Raw genomic sequence first — 15267 nt, forward strand, 5'->3', positions numbered from 1 at the left:
ATAATATTAAATTAAATTTAAAATAAATAATTAATTACATTAAAATGGAATTAAACAATAAAATATGTAAAGCAAATAATTGAAGATGTCAGATGCAAAAAAATTGGTTGAGATTAAAAGCGTAGGTAAAGCATAGAAATTAAGTAGTTCATTACATCTGTCAAATAAGTAATATAGCGCTCAAGAAATGTGCTACTTACTCTGAAATGTACTACTCTTGAACGCACATAGTGTCCGCGCGCAGAGCGACAAAATGAGTATGTGAGTGCTGCAGAAGAATGCTGTTAATTTTTAAAGCTGTATTTCTCTGTTTAAAAAAATGAAAAAAGTTCATAATAAACACGTGTCCGGAAAAGGTTTTGTTTTTATGGTTCGGGGGGGGTGGGTTAAGGGGGAGAAATAAAGGGAAACGGGAGAAAAAGTAAAGGATGAACGAAGCGACCCATGACCCTCTGATCGTGACGGGAAGCGCAAGTAACCATAGAGCACGGGCGAAACCACATAGGGGTGCTAGATTTGGGATTGTAATAAATTTTTTGTTTATCTTTATTGGACTTCTATATTGAACTATTTTAATTCATTCATAAAATGGATCGGTCTAACAAATATTGTTAAATTTTCTTATCTTCCTTTTTTTGTTTTCCTTTATTTAAGTTTTGGGCAACAATTCATTGTTTATCGTATATTTCTTCAGTATTTTTCATAAAAATTTTTATTTACCGTTTTATCAGGATTTGATGAAAATCTAAATATAATATTGTTGATTAAATATTTTTTATTCATAAAAAATAAGTTTGCTATTAAAAAAGTATTGCGAGTGAAGCTACATCTATATTGTGGGCGAAGTCGCGACGTGGTACGCTAGTAATTTATATGGTAGAAATTCGTTGAAAGTTGTTATTCCCACTTTATATAATATGTTACCAAAAGAAATAAAAGATATGATATGATAAGATATGATCTTATCATCATAATGATCTTATCATATCTTATGATATCATAAGATATGATAATTTGTTTAAGAAGGAAGTATTTCGACGGCTAGCCTCTGAAACTACTATCTAGATTATCTGTTAATGTTAAAGAAACAAACAATTAAATTAGTTTCTCAGCCACGGTCCGCAAGATAATGCTACCGGTCCCTGAACAAACTGGTCCACAAAATAAAATTCAATAGAATGGTACTACTTCCCTTTGTAACCACATATTTGTATGAAGCTGGATTCTCAGCTATGAAAAATATTAAAACCAAAACAAGAAATCGTTTTTCAATAAATTCATTAGATTTAATTAATTTACACCCCCAAAATTGAAACAATTGTGCAAAATAAACAACAACAAGTTTCTCACTAACTTTCATTGCTTACAATTAATTAGTTTCTGATATGATTTGTTTATAGTTCCTATTTTTAAATAAAAAACTACATTTCTTTTTTGCTATTTATTTTCTGATTTTCATTTATATATTGTTTTGTTGTTTATAAATAGAAATGATATTAATATTATGTAAATGTAAATTTAGTAAATAATATAATAAAAATATAAGTGTTTTCTCGTCAAAAAATCTAAGCTGAGGGTCTTCCGGTCCCTGTATATTTTTATATAATTTACCGGTTTGCCATAAAAAAAAAGGTTGAGAAACACCGAGTTAAATCTTTTAATATTTTTTTACGATTGAAATATGAACAATTACCTCAACCACTTTACGACGCAACTATTTTTCATAATTCATAGTATTCATAGTAATTTATAATAGTAGTAGACTGTTTTTAGTAATATAAAATTTTGTTTTTTCTTTTATAATACACTTAGTAGCAATTTTTTTTTTAACTTTCTTTCTTGATGTAATTATTAATGTATTTGTATTTTTATTTGTTAATGTATTTATACTGTACTAAATTGGCACTTTCCGATAAGGCTTAGAACCTTGGCGAGACCCAAATATGTATAATGAGAAATAATGTTTTTCTGTTTCTGTTTGATAAGTTTCGCATACTTTTTCGTACGGATAGTATAAAACTTTACTAAAATTTTGTTATGCAAAATAAATTTTACATTTTTCTTAACGTGCTTTCATACAACCATTGAAAATATGTTTTAATATATAGTTTGGAGGTGGCTAAAGAAATTAATTTTTTGTTTATGAATTGTTTAAGATTTACTCACGTACAATTCATTATTTCGTTTTGGGGTATAAGAATTTAAAAATAAGTAAAAAATTTAACTACAATATTTTTCTGAATTTTTATAAAAGGTAGCCGGGATAATTTATAAGAATCCCCAAGCCGAAAGAAGCTCTAGTCATACAGCTAGCAAACTGTATAATTTAAATAATTATTTATTTTTTTATAAAATGCTTTAATCTTCAACTTTATTTTTTTGTTGTAAAATTTTACAACAAATTCATAGGTTCATTTAGTTTAGTAACAACTTTAAAGGTTAAAAACATGTTCGATGTGGTTCAACAACGTTATTATTTTTTTTTTTAAGTGAAAATAATAAAACAGCGGTGTGAAAAGATTATGTTTTTTTTATTAATATAAATACAAGATACAAGGATCTATGTAGTTGTATATACTCGTAGATGCATGTTGTTTTATAAAGTGAAAGGTAAAGTTTACTGTAGTTGTTTACGATAATATAGCTCCTTATTTTACTATAAATAAAATAAAAACAGTTTATTGTACTGATATACTTTATTTAAATTGTATTTTAATGTGTAGCTGGTGCTTGAATATTTAAACGTTTTTAATATATACAAATATGTTTCATAGATCAACTTCCACGTTTAGCCCGTACGGGGATCAAGTATAACTACTCTAAATAGATAGAATAGAAACAAGTGTAACAAACTAATGCTCAGGCTATATAAACAAACAATATCCGAATTAAAAAAAAAACGTTTTTAATGCTAGTTCGGTTTAGTACTCCAATAGAATATACACATAATGTAAAATAAAATATATTTAACGTTTGTGTTTTATGTTAAAACCATGACACTTTCGTTTATATTTCAGATTTTATGATCAACATTCAAGTAGAAAGACAAAATAAAATAAAAAAGAAAAAGCTGCCGTAAAATAAGACATTATACTCATAAAGTCAGGGTAATATAAACAGATAAGATTCAATCTTATATAATGAATTTGTGTGTACACATGAACCCACATTATACATGTTTTGCGTGAGCTTATATTACATTATCATGGTGTAAATATAAAATAAAAGGAAAAAATGTAGTAAAGAAAGTTTTACGTATTTTCTACCGCCACGATACTAGTACAAAAGATATTATGTACTAAAAGATATTTGATGGAATCAAATAAACAAATAACAGAATTGTAAGAAAATAGTTAAAATATAAATTAGGTAATTTCATTCGGAATTACAGAAATGTAATGGTGATTTTTTTTTTAGTGATTGTAGTTACTCATATTAACAAATATTCATATATTTTATTCACATTTAATCAAATGTAAAAACATATCGCAATGATGTAATTGAACTCCTTTTAGACTTTCATTCAATTAGGAAATTTAGTTTTTCTCCCAATATAAAATTGAAAGATATTGCCCTTAACCAACCTAACTTATTTTTTTATTTAATTATAATTTTACTTATTTCCCCCCCCCCTAAAAAAATAATAAAAAAATCTCAAAACACAGTTACACTGTTGTAGGACTTTCCCGTTACGCCGCTTACACACACATGCACACACAACGTAATTTAAAATATTTATCATTTTATTTAAATACAATATTTGTTGTACAGCTGTACGTCAGTGCTACACTAGCGCTCCTTTTAGTGACAGGGGGTATACCCCTTATTGACACAGTATACCCACTTAGCCATCAGAATTACCCACTTAGCTACAGAATTTTTTGAGGTGGAGGTGCAATTTTAGAAACTTTTTTGCAAATATTATTTTTTAATTATCAAATGTGTCTAAGGAAAAATAAGAGTTTATTTAGGCAAAATCTCGAGATATTGAGGGTGACTTTGCTCTACAGCCTCACCCTCTTGACCTCTTAAGTTAGAAATTTAATGACGTCAATTCCTCAAATACACAAATAGTCTGACCATTTTTGATCAAAATCGGTCCAATAGTTCTGGAGATATAAGGTGCGAACACCGAACATACACGCATACATACGAACATACAAAAACTTTCCTGTGGCTTTTGGGTTCCTTGGATGTCAAAATGTCAAGATCCTGTGAAAACCGCATACGCCCAAAATAGACCGATTACAATACCTTCCCTTCTATAGCTGTATTTGTACTGTATTAGCGCTATCTAGATGGGGAAGTAAGAACTGTTTTTAATATGAATTAGATCGGTATACCTATACCAGAATTTTTATAAAATACAAGTCAAATAGATAAATATCATTGGCTGAGTTGTGTATTTTCTTTATACATTTTTTGTAAGTAAAAAATTGCAAATACTTTTATTTGTGAACACTTGAAAAATCAACTGTACCAACACGTATTATTCTGTTGCTACAGTTGATTCATAATTAAAAACCTAATTTTAGTTAACATTATAGATTATAGGTTTTGGACCAAATTAAGGAGTAAAGTGGTTGGGTGGTGGTTTAGTTGATAGATAGATAATTTGAGTTGATAGATAGGATAAAATAGGTTGAAAAACTATAGCTCCAGTATTTTTTTAAGATATCCGTCGTAGAACACAGAATTCGTTGTCGAAAAACTATTTTTTTTTTTAGGTTTGTAATACAATAGCTTTGATAAATGACAAATAAATGCAGAAGATTTAGTAACAAAACTTGTAGAAAATTTATTTTTGAGAAGATTAATGAAAATGCAGCCAATAAAGGTAAAAATCGGTATTTATTGAAGCAAAACCGATGAAAAATTGACAGAAAATCGTATTAATATTTCTGTAATTAAAAAAAAAAAAAAAAACTTATTATTTAAAGCATTTATTAAGCGTTTTTTAAAACACATTCTTCGGTGTTTCAGAATTTACGAATGAAAAAGTCATTACCAACGTGTTCATTTTTTGGTGAACGCCTGTTGTTAGCCAAGTAAATCATGGTACTAATGACAAACTTCGTATGATCCAGCATATTCAGTCCCAGTCACTAGTATCAGGCGATTTTCATGTTGCACTGATTTGTCAAAAAACAAAGTTGTGGCGCATCCTACGGATAGAAAATCCTTATTCTATCCGTCTGCATAAGGTTCAAAATTTACAGCCAACAAATTACCCCCAGCGGTTAAACTTGTATCTCTGGCTTTTAGACAACGCTGATAAGCTAAATTCAATTTTATTTACTGATGAAGCCACTTTTACGATAAACGGAGTCTTCAGCTCTAAAAATAGTCATGTAGGGAGCAAAGATAATCACATGATACTGTGGAAACTAGTTTCCAACATACATTTCACATTAATTTTTGGTGTGACATTTATTTATATTTTACGTACAATTTTTTTTTCTGTACAAAATTCTGGGACCATTTGTTTTCAATGAAAACGGAGATGCATACGTTCAGTTCTTAAAAAAATAATTTTCTGGCACTACTGGATGATGTACATTAACAAATTGATTGCAAATGATCATGCAGCACGATGAATTGAACGCTAATTTTTTTAACTGGATTGGGCGCGGTTAACCAATCGATGGGCCACCATAATCACGTGACGTAATGCCACTAGATTATTTCATTTAGGATCACTTGAAAACGATAGTATACCACCAACAAAAGGGTAATGCTAAAGAACAGTTATAAATTAGAATACAAAATTCTGTTGAATTTATACGAAACGATCCTGAGGTGGTACGGAAAGCTACCGAAAATAATTTACGTCTGACAAAATGGTATATGAAAGAGGGAATTTCGAACAATTAGTATAACCGAGATTTGTTATTCTGTTACCATTCATTATATCATGTATTTTATTCTTTTTTTTTTTTTTTGTTTTGCTGTATTATGTTTATTAGGTACAGAATAATGTGATTTTCTGTCAATTTTTCGTCTGTTTTACTTCACTAAAAAACCGATTTAAAAAATTTTTAATTGGTTGTATTTATATTAATTTTCTCAGAATTAAATTCTCTACAATTCTGTTGCTAAATATTCTGCAATTATTTGTCATTTAAAATGGCTATTGTACTACAATCATAAAAAAAAAATGTTTCGACCCCAAATTTTGTGTTTTACGTCGAATATCTTAAAAACTGTCAAAGTTACAGTTCTGGGACTTGTTTTATCATATTTTTCAGCTCAAATTACATATAAAACCACCACCAACCTTGCTCCATAATTTTATTCCCAAAAATTATAGTAGGACTTCTTTTTATTAGAACAGCTAAAATCTGGGTGAAATCTTTCGCTAGCCGTAATTAGAAAACAAAGCTTCCAAACCTATGAATATTGATCTTTTTTCATTATTTTCATCAGTATAAGATGTCCTGAAAATTTATCCGTTTTTTATTGGGTCACTGTATATTAATTTGTTTTTATAATTTCAAATTTAATTTTTTTTTGCAAGTTGATGTCTGGCATGTGTATTTACGAATAGATACAATTGGCTACTTGAACAAAACAGCCTACATATCAAAAATTATATTATAATTAATTAATAGAAATCAAAAGACTTAAAAAGGCTTTAAACGGACCTCTTCAAGTAACAAGTCGAGATTAAAACGTTTATTAATTTGGATAAACAATCTATTTCAATTACTTACGTTTTATAATGCCTCTACTTGTGCGTTGTTTGAGACTTCAGATATGAATGTCGTAATCCTTTTACACTTGTTTAATTTCTTATCATTATTTAATTAAATAGACTTAATGGTTTGAATTTTAAAAATATAATGTTTAGAAATAATAAATTATCTATTTTACAACCAAATTCATTTTGAAAAATACTTATAAATTTGGTATAAATAAAGTGATACATGATAAGCATCTATTATGTATGGACTAAAGATTTACATATTGTTGAAAAAGTTTTATTAAAGGTTTGTCGTTTATCGATGGAGAAGCCCAGATGTTCTACGCTGTCACACTGAAGTAGGGTATGTCATATAGATAAATAGGTTCATAACTTTGTGGTAGCAAAGTAAACGTTGAACAGTTTTGTTAACATTAGTTTTATATATTAGTTATTGAAGAAGCTTTGAGCTTAAAATGGTGATTTTAATTAATTCGGGGAATATATAATAATCATTTATTTTTAACGGTTATTTTACTGAAAATAAATATTAAAGATAATGCAAACTATACGATTGTGTTAAATATATAGGAAGGAGATAAGAAGCTATAACTGTCAAGAATGGACAGCTACATCTGAACTGGTTATGAAATAAATGATAGGAGAGAGAAATTGAGCCTTGGGCTATGCCTGCAAATCGGGAAAAAAGTCAAGCTTCTTTCTGGAACTCGTAACCGTAAATCAATAAAAATCGACTGAAAATGTGGTAAAGAAAGGATATGATCTATTATTTAAAATCCACATTAATTTTAAATGAATTAAAATAATAGCCAGTTAGTCCAAAACAATCAAATATTTCAAACAGCACAAAGGCTCAATGTAACCGCTCTTCGCACATTGTTTTCTCTACTGGGTAATGGAAAGAAAATTTTTTACTCTGTGTAGTAGAGAGATGGTGAAATGTTGGTTGAATCTGAATCAAAATTAACGGATAGGATAACGCGAGTCAGTTCTAAAAGATGCCAAAGATTCTAGGAAGTTTTAGTTATAAAGGAGAGAAAATATGCATATTGTGTTATAAGAATTAAAATTATTTAAAAGATAATCAGATTTTGGAAAGAAATTCATTCAAGGAAAAGAGAAATTTTTTTTTCCTGAAAGAAAATGTTTACTGAACAGGAAATTTGATAGTTATTATAATGCTATTAGTAAATTATTTATAATTATATAAGTTAGAAACTGAAACCCTTTTTTGGTAGATTTTATAAAAATTAAATAAAATTAAATTAAATAAATCATAACGCGCTACTTGTTCTTGAAGGATATACTTCATGAAGTTCTTTACCTGTGAAAATTTCAAAGAAGCAACTGATAATATGAAACCCATCGAGTTGGTCTAGTGGTAAACTCGTCATCGAAAATCAGCTGATTTTGAAGTCGAGTGTTATAAGGTTCAAATCCTAGTAAATGCAGCTACTTTTATTCGGATTTGAATATTAGATCGTAAACAAATAAATATGGTGAACGTAATGTGATTTGGTCCGTAAAGGACTCAAATCTAATCTGCGACAATTTATTGGATGAATTAGTGAACTATAATAAGTAGATTTTTACTAACTGATCCAAAATCGCTGTTATCATTATTATCAGAGTAAATACTTTCCGTTAAAGTTGTAGGTTAAGCAACTTTCTTTTAATGATTTTTTTAAAGACAAAAATATATATTTTCAAAATTTACGCTGATTATAGATTAAAAAAAAGTCATTTACTACTAATATTACCATGAAACGCATTAATCAATATAAATTAGGTAGTATAAAATTTCATAGGATTAATAATACGAAAACTTTATTTATATAACTCAATCCTAATCCTGGAATTTAAAAACGTATCTAAGGCAATTTTACGTTACCATTTGTCTTCCGTTTACGTGACCGTTTGTCTTCCAACAAGGTTCTGGTTGAGCAGTTTACAAGATAGAAACTATTTATACCACAATCAAGGAGTTAAAAAAAGGTATTCATTTAGAAAGATTAAGCCTGTTGCAAGATATAAGCAATTCCATTAATTTATAACCGGAATTCCTAAAAGCAGTAGACAAATACTGTTCCTTACTGATACTGATTAATACTAATATTGATTAAGATTAATACTAGTATTAATCTATTAATCTATTAATCTATTAATCTATTATCTATTAATCTATTATCTATTAATCTAATAATCTATTAATCTATTAATCTATTAATACTAGTATTAATATTAGTATTAATTAATACTAATACTGATTAAGATGCAGTTCCATTGAAAATGAACTAGTCCGGTTAGCTTATAATCAATTCTTCATTCTGTTTTTCTGTTTAGCCTCCGGAGTCATCGTCAGGTATTACTTCAGAGAATGAATGGGGATGATATGTATGAGTGTAAATGAAGTCTAGTCTTGTACAGTCTCAGGTCGACCGTTTCTGAAATGTGTGGTTAATTGAAACCCAACCACCAAAGAAAACTGGTATTCACTATCTAGTATGCAAATCCGTATAAAAGAAACTGCCTTCACTAGGATTTGAACCTTTGAATTCTCGACTTCGAAATCAGCTGATTTACGATGACGAGTTTAATCACTAGTCCAACCCGGTGAAATCAATTATTAACTGATTATAATCAATTGACCTTAAATAAGATGAATAAAACAGCTATATAGAACGATTAGTATTTTTAAGAGATAAAAGAGAAAAAAAATTGAGTCATCAATAATGATTTTAAAAAGAGTATTTTTATTTCATAACAAAACAAAATTATAGCCTTTTTTATAACACCTTAATTGAATATTTAATGGAAATGAAAATAAAATTATATTGTCATGAAAAAAAATTGTTTTCATTGCATCAGCTGATAAGGTTGTTTAAATTTTACCTACTTGACACACGTGCAAAGTGACGTAAAGAAATTGCTGACCTAAACGATTAATTTTTAATTTCTTTAAAAACTGCCAACAGAAGTAAAAGTAAAAAAAAATAAAAAAGTAGTAGATGATTAAGCATTATTAACTGAATTATCAATGCCTCAGCATTAAATAAAAATAAACTTTTTCTGAATTACTTAAATTGAATAGCATTAAAAAAAATTTAACGAATTTTTTTTTTAATACAATAATATAGATTCCTAAGCACGAATCCGTTTTTCTTATTCTGAATATTTCATTACTATTATTTTAAAAGATATCTCAATATATGTCAGCCTTCGTTGTCTAGAGTAATGTTTCAGACTTTTATCCGGACGGTTTCAACCCAGGCATACTCTATCAAATTTTCATTTCATATTTTCATGCACAAGCTTTTACGATTATGTGGTGTAGCTTGTCTAAGCTGAATTGGCGTTGATCAGACCTAGGTGATGGTTACCTAGCAAGCGCGGAGCTATAATATGCTAGTTGTGGAAGAAAGTACATATACAGTATAATAAGTTTTTACGGTATTTATTATTATTATTATTACCACTCTTATATTAACTCGCGCTTCGACTATGTATGTGACATTCATGGTATGGAACCTTTCAATCGAATTTTGAGGTACTTCCGCTTATCCACTCGCTCTTGAATTTTATATACATGTTTACTCCTGATGACAGCACATTTTAGCAACATTTTTCAACTCGGGAAGATGCCCCTAAATTGCTAAGTGAAAAATTGCCTCGTTTACATGCATATTTTCTTAGTGAAAGAAATTTTCATAGTGAAAGATAACATAATTTCGGTAAGGTTGGATCTAAAATTCGCGAACAAAGTTTTGGAAAAATTACTTTTACCCAGATTTTACTTTTTAACCAAATCCGAATTTTCGGATGAAAATCGAAAATATCTCGAAAACGGTTGGTCCTAGCTCTCTGAAAAATCTTTTAGACCTCCCTCCACCACACTCCATCCGCTCCACGTGGTACTCATTGGATGATAATACTTTCAAGTGCCACCGGAGCGCTATTCGGAAATTGGGGAAGAGGTGCATGAGGTGCCACCGTAATATCTCGGCAAGCGCTTGTCCGATTTTCACGATTCAAACGGCGTATGTATTAGCAGATCAAACGCCAACTGTTTAACGTATTGAGTACACTCTTAATTGACTGGATTTCGGGTATCGGGAAATTAAATCGTTTAACCCTATGTTTTCATTGCACTCACTCACCGTAAAACTTACCGATCGTCCGATCTTTCGCTAAATACGCTCAAACCTGTACGCTCGCGCAGCTGTAAAGTTTATACTTATGAAGACTAAAAAGTAGAAAATAAGAAATATATATAAAAATCTTTTTAAAAACCACTCTTATATTAAATGCGCTAAAAAGTAGAAAACAAAAATATGTAAAACAAATTAAAACACCACTCTTCAATTAAACGCACTACAAGGTAAATAATAATTTTAGGATGGTATCTCAGAATGGATTTGACAAACAACCTTTGATTGTGATATGTAAGATTATGTGAACGTCACAGCTCTTAGTTAAAAATTCCTTGTTTTTGCCAATTTTTTCATATGCTTAATGAATTGCTTAAAGAGCGGGATGCTAGTTGCCAACATTTCTATTGGCAATGAGAACCTAAAATATAAGTCTCATCGACGTAAACGATTGGTCTTCCTTCAACTCGATCTACGTCTAATTGGTCTTCTTTAACTTTATTCAAATACACAAACGGGTTGTACTGAATATCATGTTTTTCAATAAGAATTGCCCTGACTCTCTTCCATTTGAAGTCCAAGCTTAACAAAGGTATTCGTAAGCTACTCTTTTGTTCATCGTAACCCCATCACTTTTAGTTTTGCTAAGTTTCCGTAGAGAAGGCAAGCAGCTCTCGTTTAAGTACAGTTTTTTCACTTTACGTGGTATGGCATTCCGATCAAAACTGTTCGGGTTTTTCACTTCCTTTTTGTGTTTTATTCCTTTGCGAGGAGAACTGAATTTTTTTCCGAAGCTATTTCACCAGTAATTCGTTATTCGTAATTCGTTGTTTTTTTTTGTGATTCCTATAGCACATGTAAAACGTTCTACAACCTTTTTCGTGTCACTAACAAACATTCCAACTGCAGCCTCTCCTGCCATGTAATTAAAAACGCTGTGAATACAGCTGTTTTTCCCTTGGCGGTGAATGTCTTTTCCACATAAATTAGACATAATATGCAAAATAATAAAATCAATTCACTACTGTAAGAATAGAGCCAAGAAGGATTTAATAATTTAACGCAAATAAATTATTTTAAAAATTTCACTTGACTTCAACTACTTTCAAGAATTGAAGTTTAAAGAATGCTATAATCGGACGATAACCTTACTCTTTGGATACACACAATTAATTGGACAATTTTTAATTGTAAATACAGTATAAATTAGAACCGAATTTACAAATTAGTCTGTGATTGAATCAGGAACGGTTTGTATAAATAGAGATTTATTGTTTCATTTGAATGTTTACAATGACACATCGTTTGGTTATTAATTAAAAGAAACTTGAATAAAGAAATTTTTCTTATCTATGCTTCATAACCTAGGCTAGCGTTCAGTTGTTCGCCACACCCGGAACAAAGGGCGAAGAACGTAGCATAAACAGTAGACATGTTTTTTTTTTCTGTTTAGCCTCCGGGAATCACCGTCAGGTATTACTTCAGAGGATAAATGAGGATAACATGTATGAGTGTAAATGATGTGTAGTCTTGTTTAGTTTCAGGTCGATCACTTCTAAGACGTGTAGTTTATTGCAATTGTGTATTGTTTATTGTAAGTTGACCCTACATACACACATCAAGTTTCAACTCATTTTATCACTCTGACTTACTGCATAAGCGTGTATGAAAAATACACCCCTACACTGTCAATATAACCTTAATATTTTTTGACATTAAACTGAGCGTAACTCAAGAACTATTTAACCAATCTAAATTAGATTTTCACATGCTGAACTTTAAATACACTACTACAGCATATCTAAATTTCAATGAAATTTATCAAGTAGTTTTGGAAATTTACGAAACACAAAATTAAAAATATTTATATATAATTACGTTATATTTATAAGGAAACCCCAATTTAATTGAATGATGTTTATTTTCGTACTCCTCATACCTCATAAAGTAAAAAAAAATCTTTCACAACATGTGACCGAAAGTAATAACGTACTTTTCTTCAAAAACTCACCAAAAAAGACGATATCCTGTTGTTTTAGCTCTAGATTAATATCCATATTAAAATATTATGTGTTTTAGCGAGTTTTTCTGTTGCAGTTTACTAGAGATTTATTTCTCGTGTTCTAATGATGCTAAATACACTATAAAAATTGTGTACCTTTAAAAACAAATAGGTTTATATAAAAAAAATTTCCACAATTTTTATCTTTTTTTTAAATTTTAATAAACAGAAAATATAAATTCGAAAATACTAATATTTTCTAAATCTGTCAGAAAATATGAAATAAAATCCAATTTATGACGTTGAGGCAAAATTAAAAATTAGTAAGTTGAAAGTGTTTGTTATTCATTTTTGCTAAATTTTTACTCGTAAGAAAATATATATATAAGGTTTTACCTTTATTATCACTAATAGTCATACAAATCCACGTCCCCTTCTGAGTGGAAGCAATTTAAATAAGACTTTTAAAAATAATGAAATTATAATAAACCTGTAAATAAAAATAAAGTTGAAAATATAAAACTAACTAAAAATAAAAGTTTTTCGTTATATTATAATTAAACGGAATTCATTAATTTGTTCTTTTATACAATTTATACCAACTATTTTTACCATCAAAGAAAACTTTTGATACCAAAGGGAAGAATTAGAATTTCTGTCTCTCAGAGTAAGCATGTTCATTAAATATGGTTTGAAAAACCCATGTAGTGAGCATATATTGATTATACTGTTCATTTATAATGCATCATAGAAGAGACATCCTCACTTCTAAGATCTATTTTTCCAACTTCTTAATAGTATAGTTACTAGGAACAATAGATTTCGTCCAATAAAAGTGGTTGATAGAATAGTTACATAGTTTATAGTTTCTTTGTTTTTATAATAGAATGTTCGCAACAACGTGAGAGTTCAAAACAAACTCCGGTAATACAATGTTGAGTTTTTTCAATAAATAATTTTAGGGTAAAATAAAGTATAATTTGTATTTTAAACCTTTATAAAATTGCCTTGTAGTTAGTGCGAAAGAATATAATAAATTTGCGGTTTTGTGGTCGCAGAATAGTTAACGACAGAAGAGAAATTGTTAAGGAAGCAATTCCTCAGGCCAAACCAATCTGTTATACAGTTAATTTTATTCTATAAATTGAAATCATTTTACTGGAAACAACTTTATAATGATAAATATATATTTTCAATTTATATTGACTGTCTTTACGGAACTCAGGAATTGAATAAAACCTGAGATTTAAAAATATTGTTAGTCTATAATTACCAAAATAAATCAATAATTTAGCTATTACAAATTTTTTTTTAATTTTTAAATTAAAAAACAAAATTTGATCAGAAATAGTAAAATTATGCTAATTAAAATTTGTATAATAACCCTACTTCTTTCGTTACAAATTAGGTAAATATATGACATGTAGCCAACCCGTGTTTACATTTATTTCAAAATAATAAAATGCAAAAGCGATTTTAATACGACTGCCTAAAATGGAGTGTAATATATTTAGGGTATATGTATGAATGTTGTTCCACCGTAGCAGCTCAACAGCTGAACCGATTTAGATGTATGACCACGCGTTGGAATCCTTACATTACCGAGTGTCATTGGCTGCATAAATAAATAAACATATGTTTATATATACGATTAAATATATTTAAAAAAAATGTACTATATACAAAATTGTCATCCACACGCATTTTAATTATCTATTCTTCTCAGGTACGTAACTAGGACCTTTTTTTGGGGGGTGGCAAGGGGGATGATGATGATAAAATTATAATGATGATCATTTTATATTGAGGTTTTATATACTTATTGCATTTGAAAAATACAAAAAACATCTTTAGATTTAATACATCATTTATTACGCAAATGAGAATTATATATTAGTATAAAGTTTTTTTCATAATCAACATTTATACTTCACACTCACACATTTACGCTTCAATAAAAGTTATGAATTATTAAAAAGCTAGTCATCGATTTTTCTTTCTCCTCATAATATCTAAAACTTCATTAAGATTAAAAGAAATATCATTATTCACTGACAAAGAAAGTAACGAACTTAACCTTCCATTCCCTCACTTGTTACACGTAATCGATTTGACATTTCATCGTGGAGAACGAGCGCCCATTAGTACATGCTATTACCAGAAGAGTCGCTAAAACTTGTAAGAGGTAATGGATATTCGGCCAAAATTCTTTATTGCAGTGATCCAATATTTCAATCACTTCTAGATAGCATTTTATATTTAATGACTTTATATCCTCGCACCACATAAGATACTCCACTTGGAGGACAGATTCAGAACATTTATTATCATAATATATCGCTTAGATTTCAGGAATTTCATCTACTTTTCAGGAATAGCTGAACCTGGCAAAAGAACTTGAGACTTTTAAAGAT

Source organism: Lycorma delicatula, chromosome 1, assembly GCF_047948215.1.
Source record: "Lycorma delicatula isolate Av1 chromosome 1, ASM4794821v1, whole genome shotgun sequence".
NCBI classification, from domain to species: domain Eukaryota; kingdom Metazoa; phylum Arthropoda; class Insecta; order Hemiptera; family Fulgoridae; genus Lycorma; species Lycorma delicatula.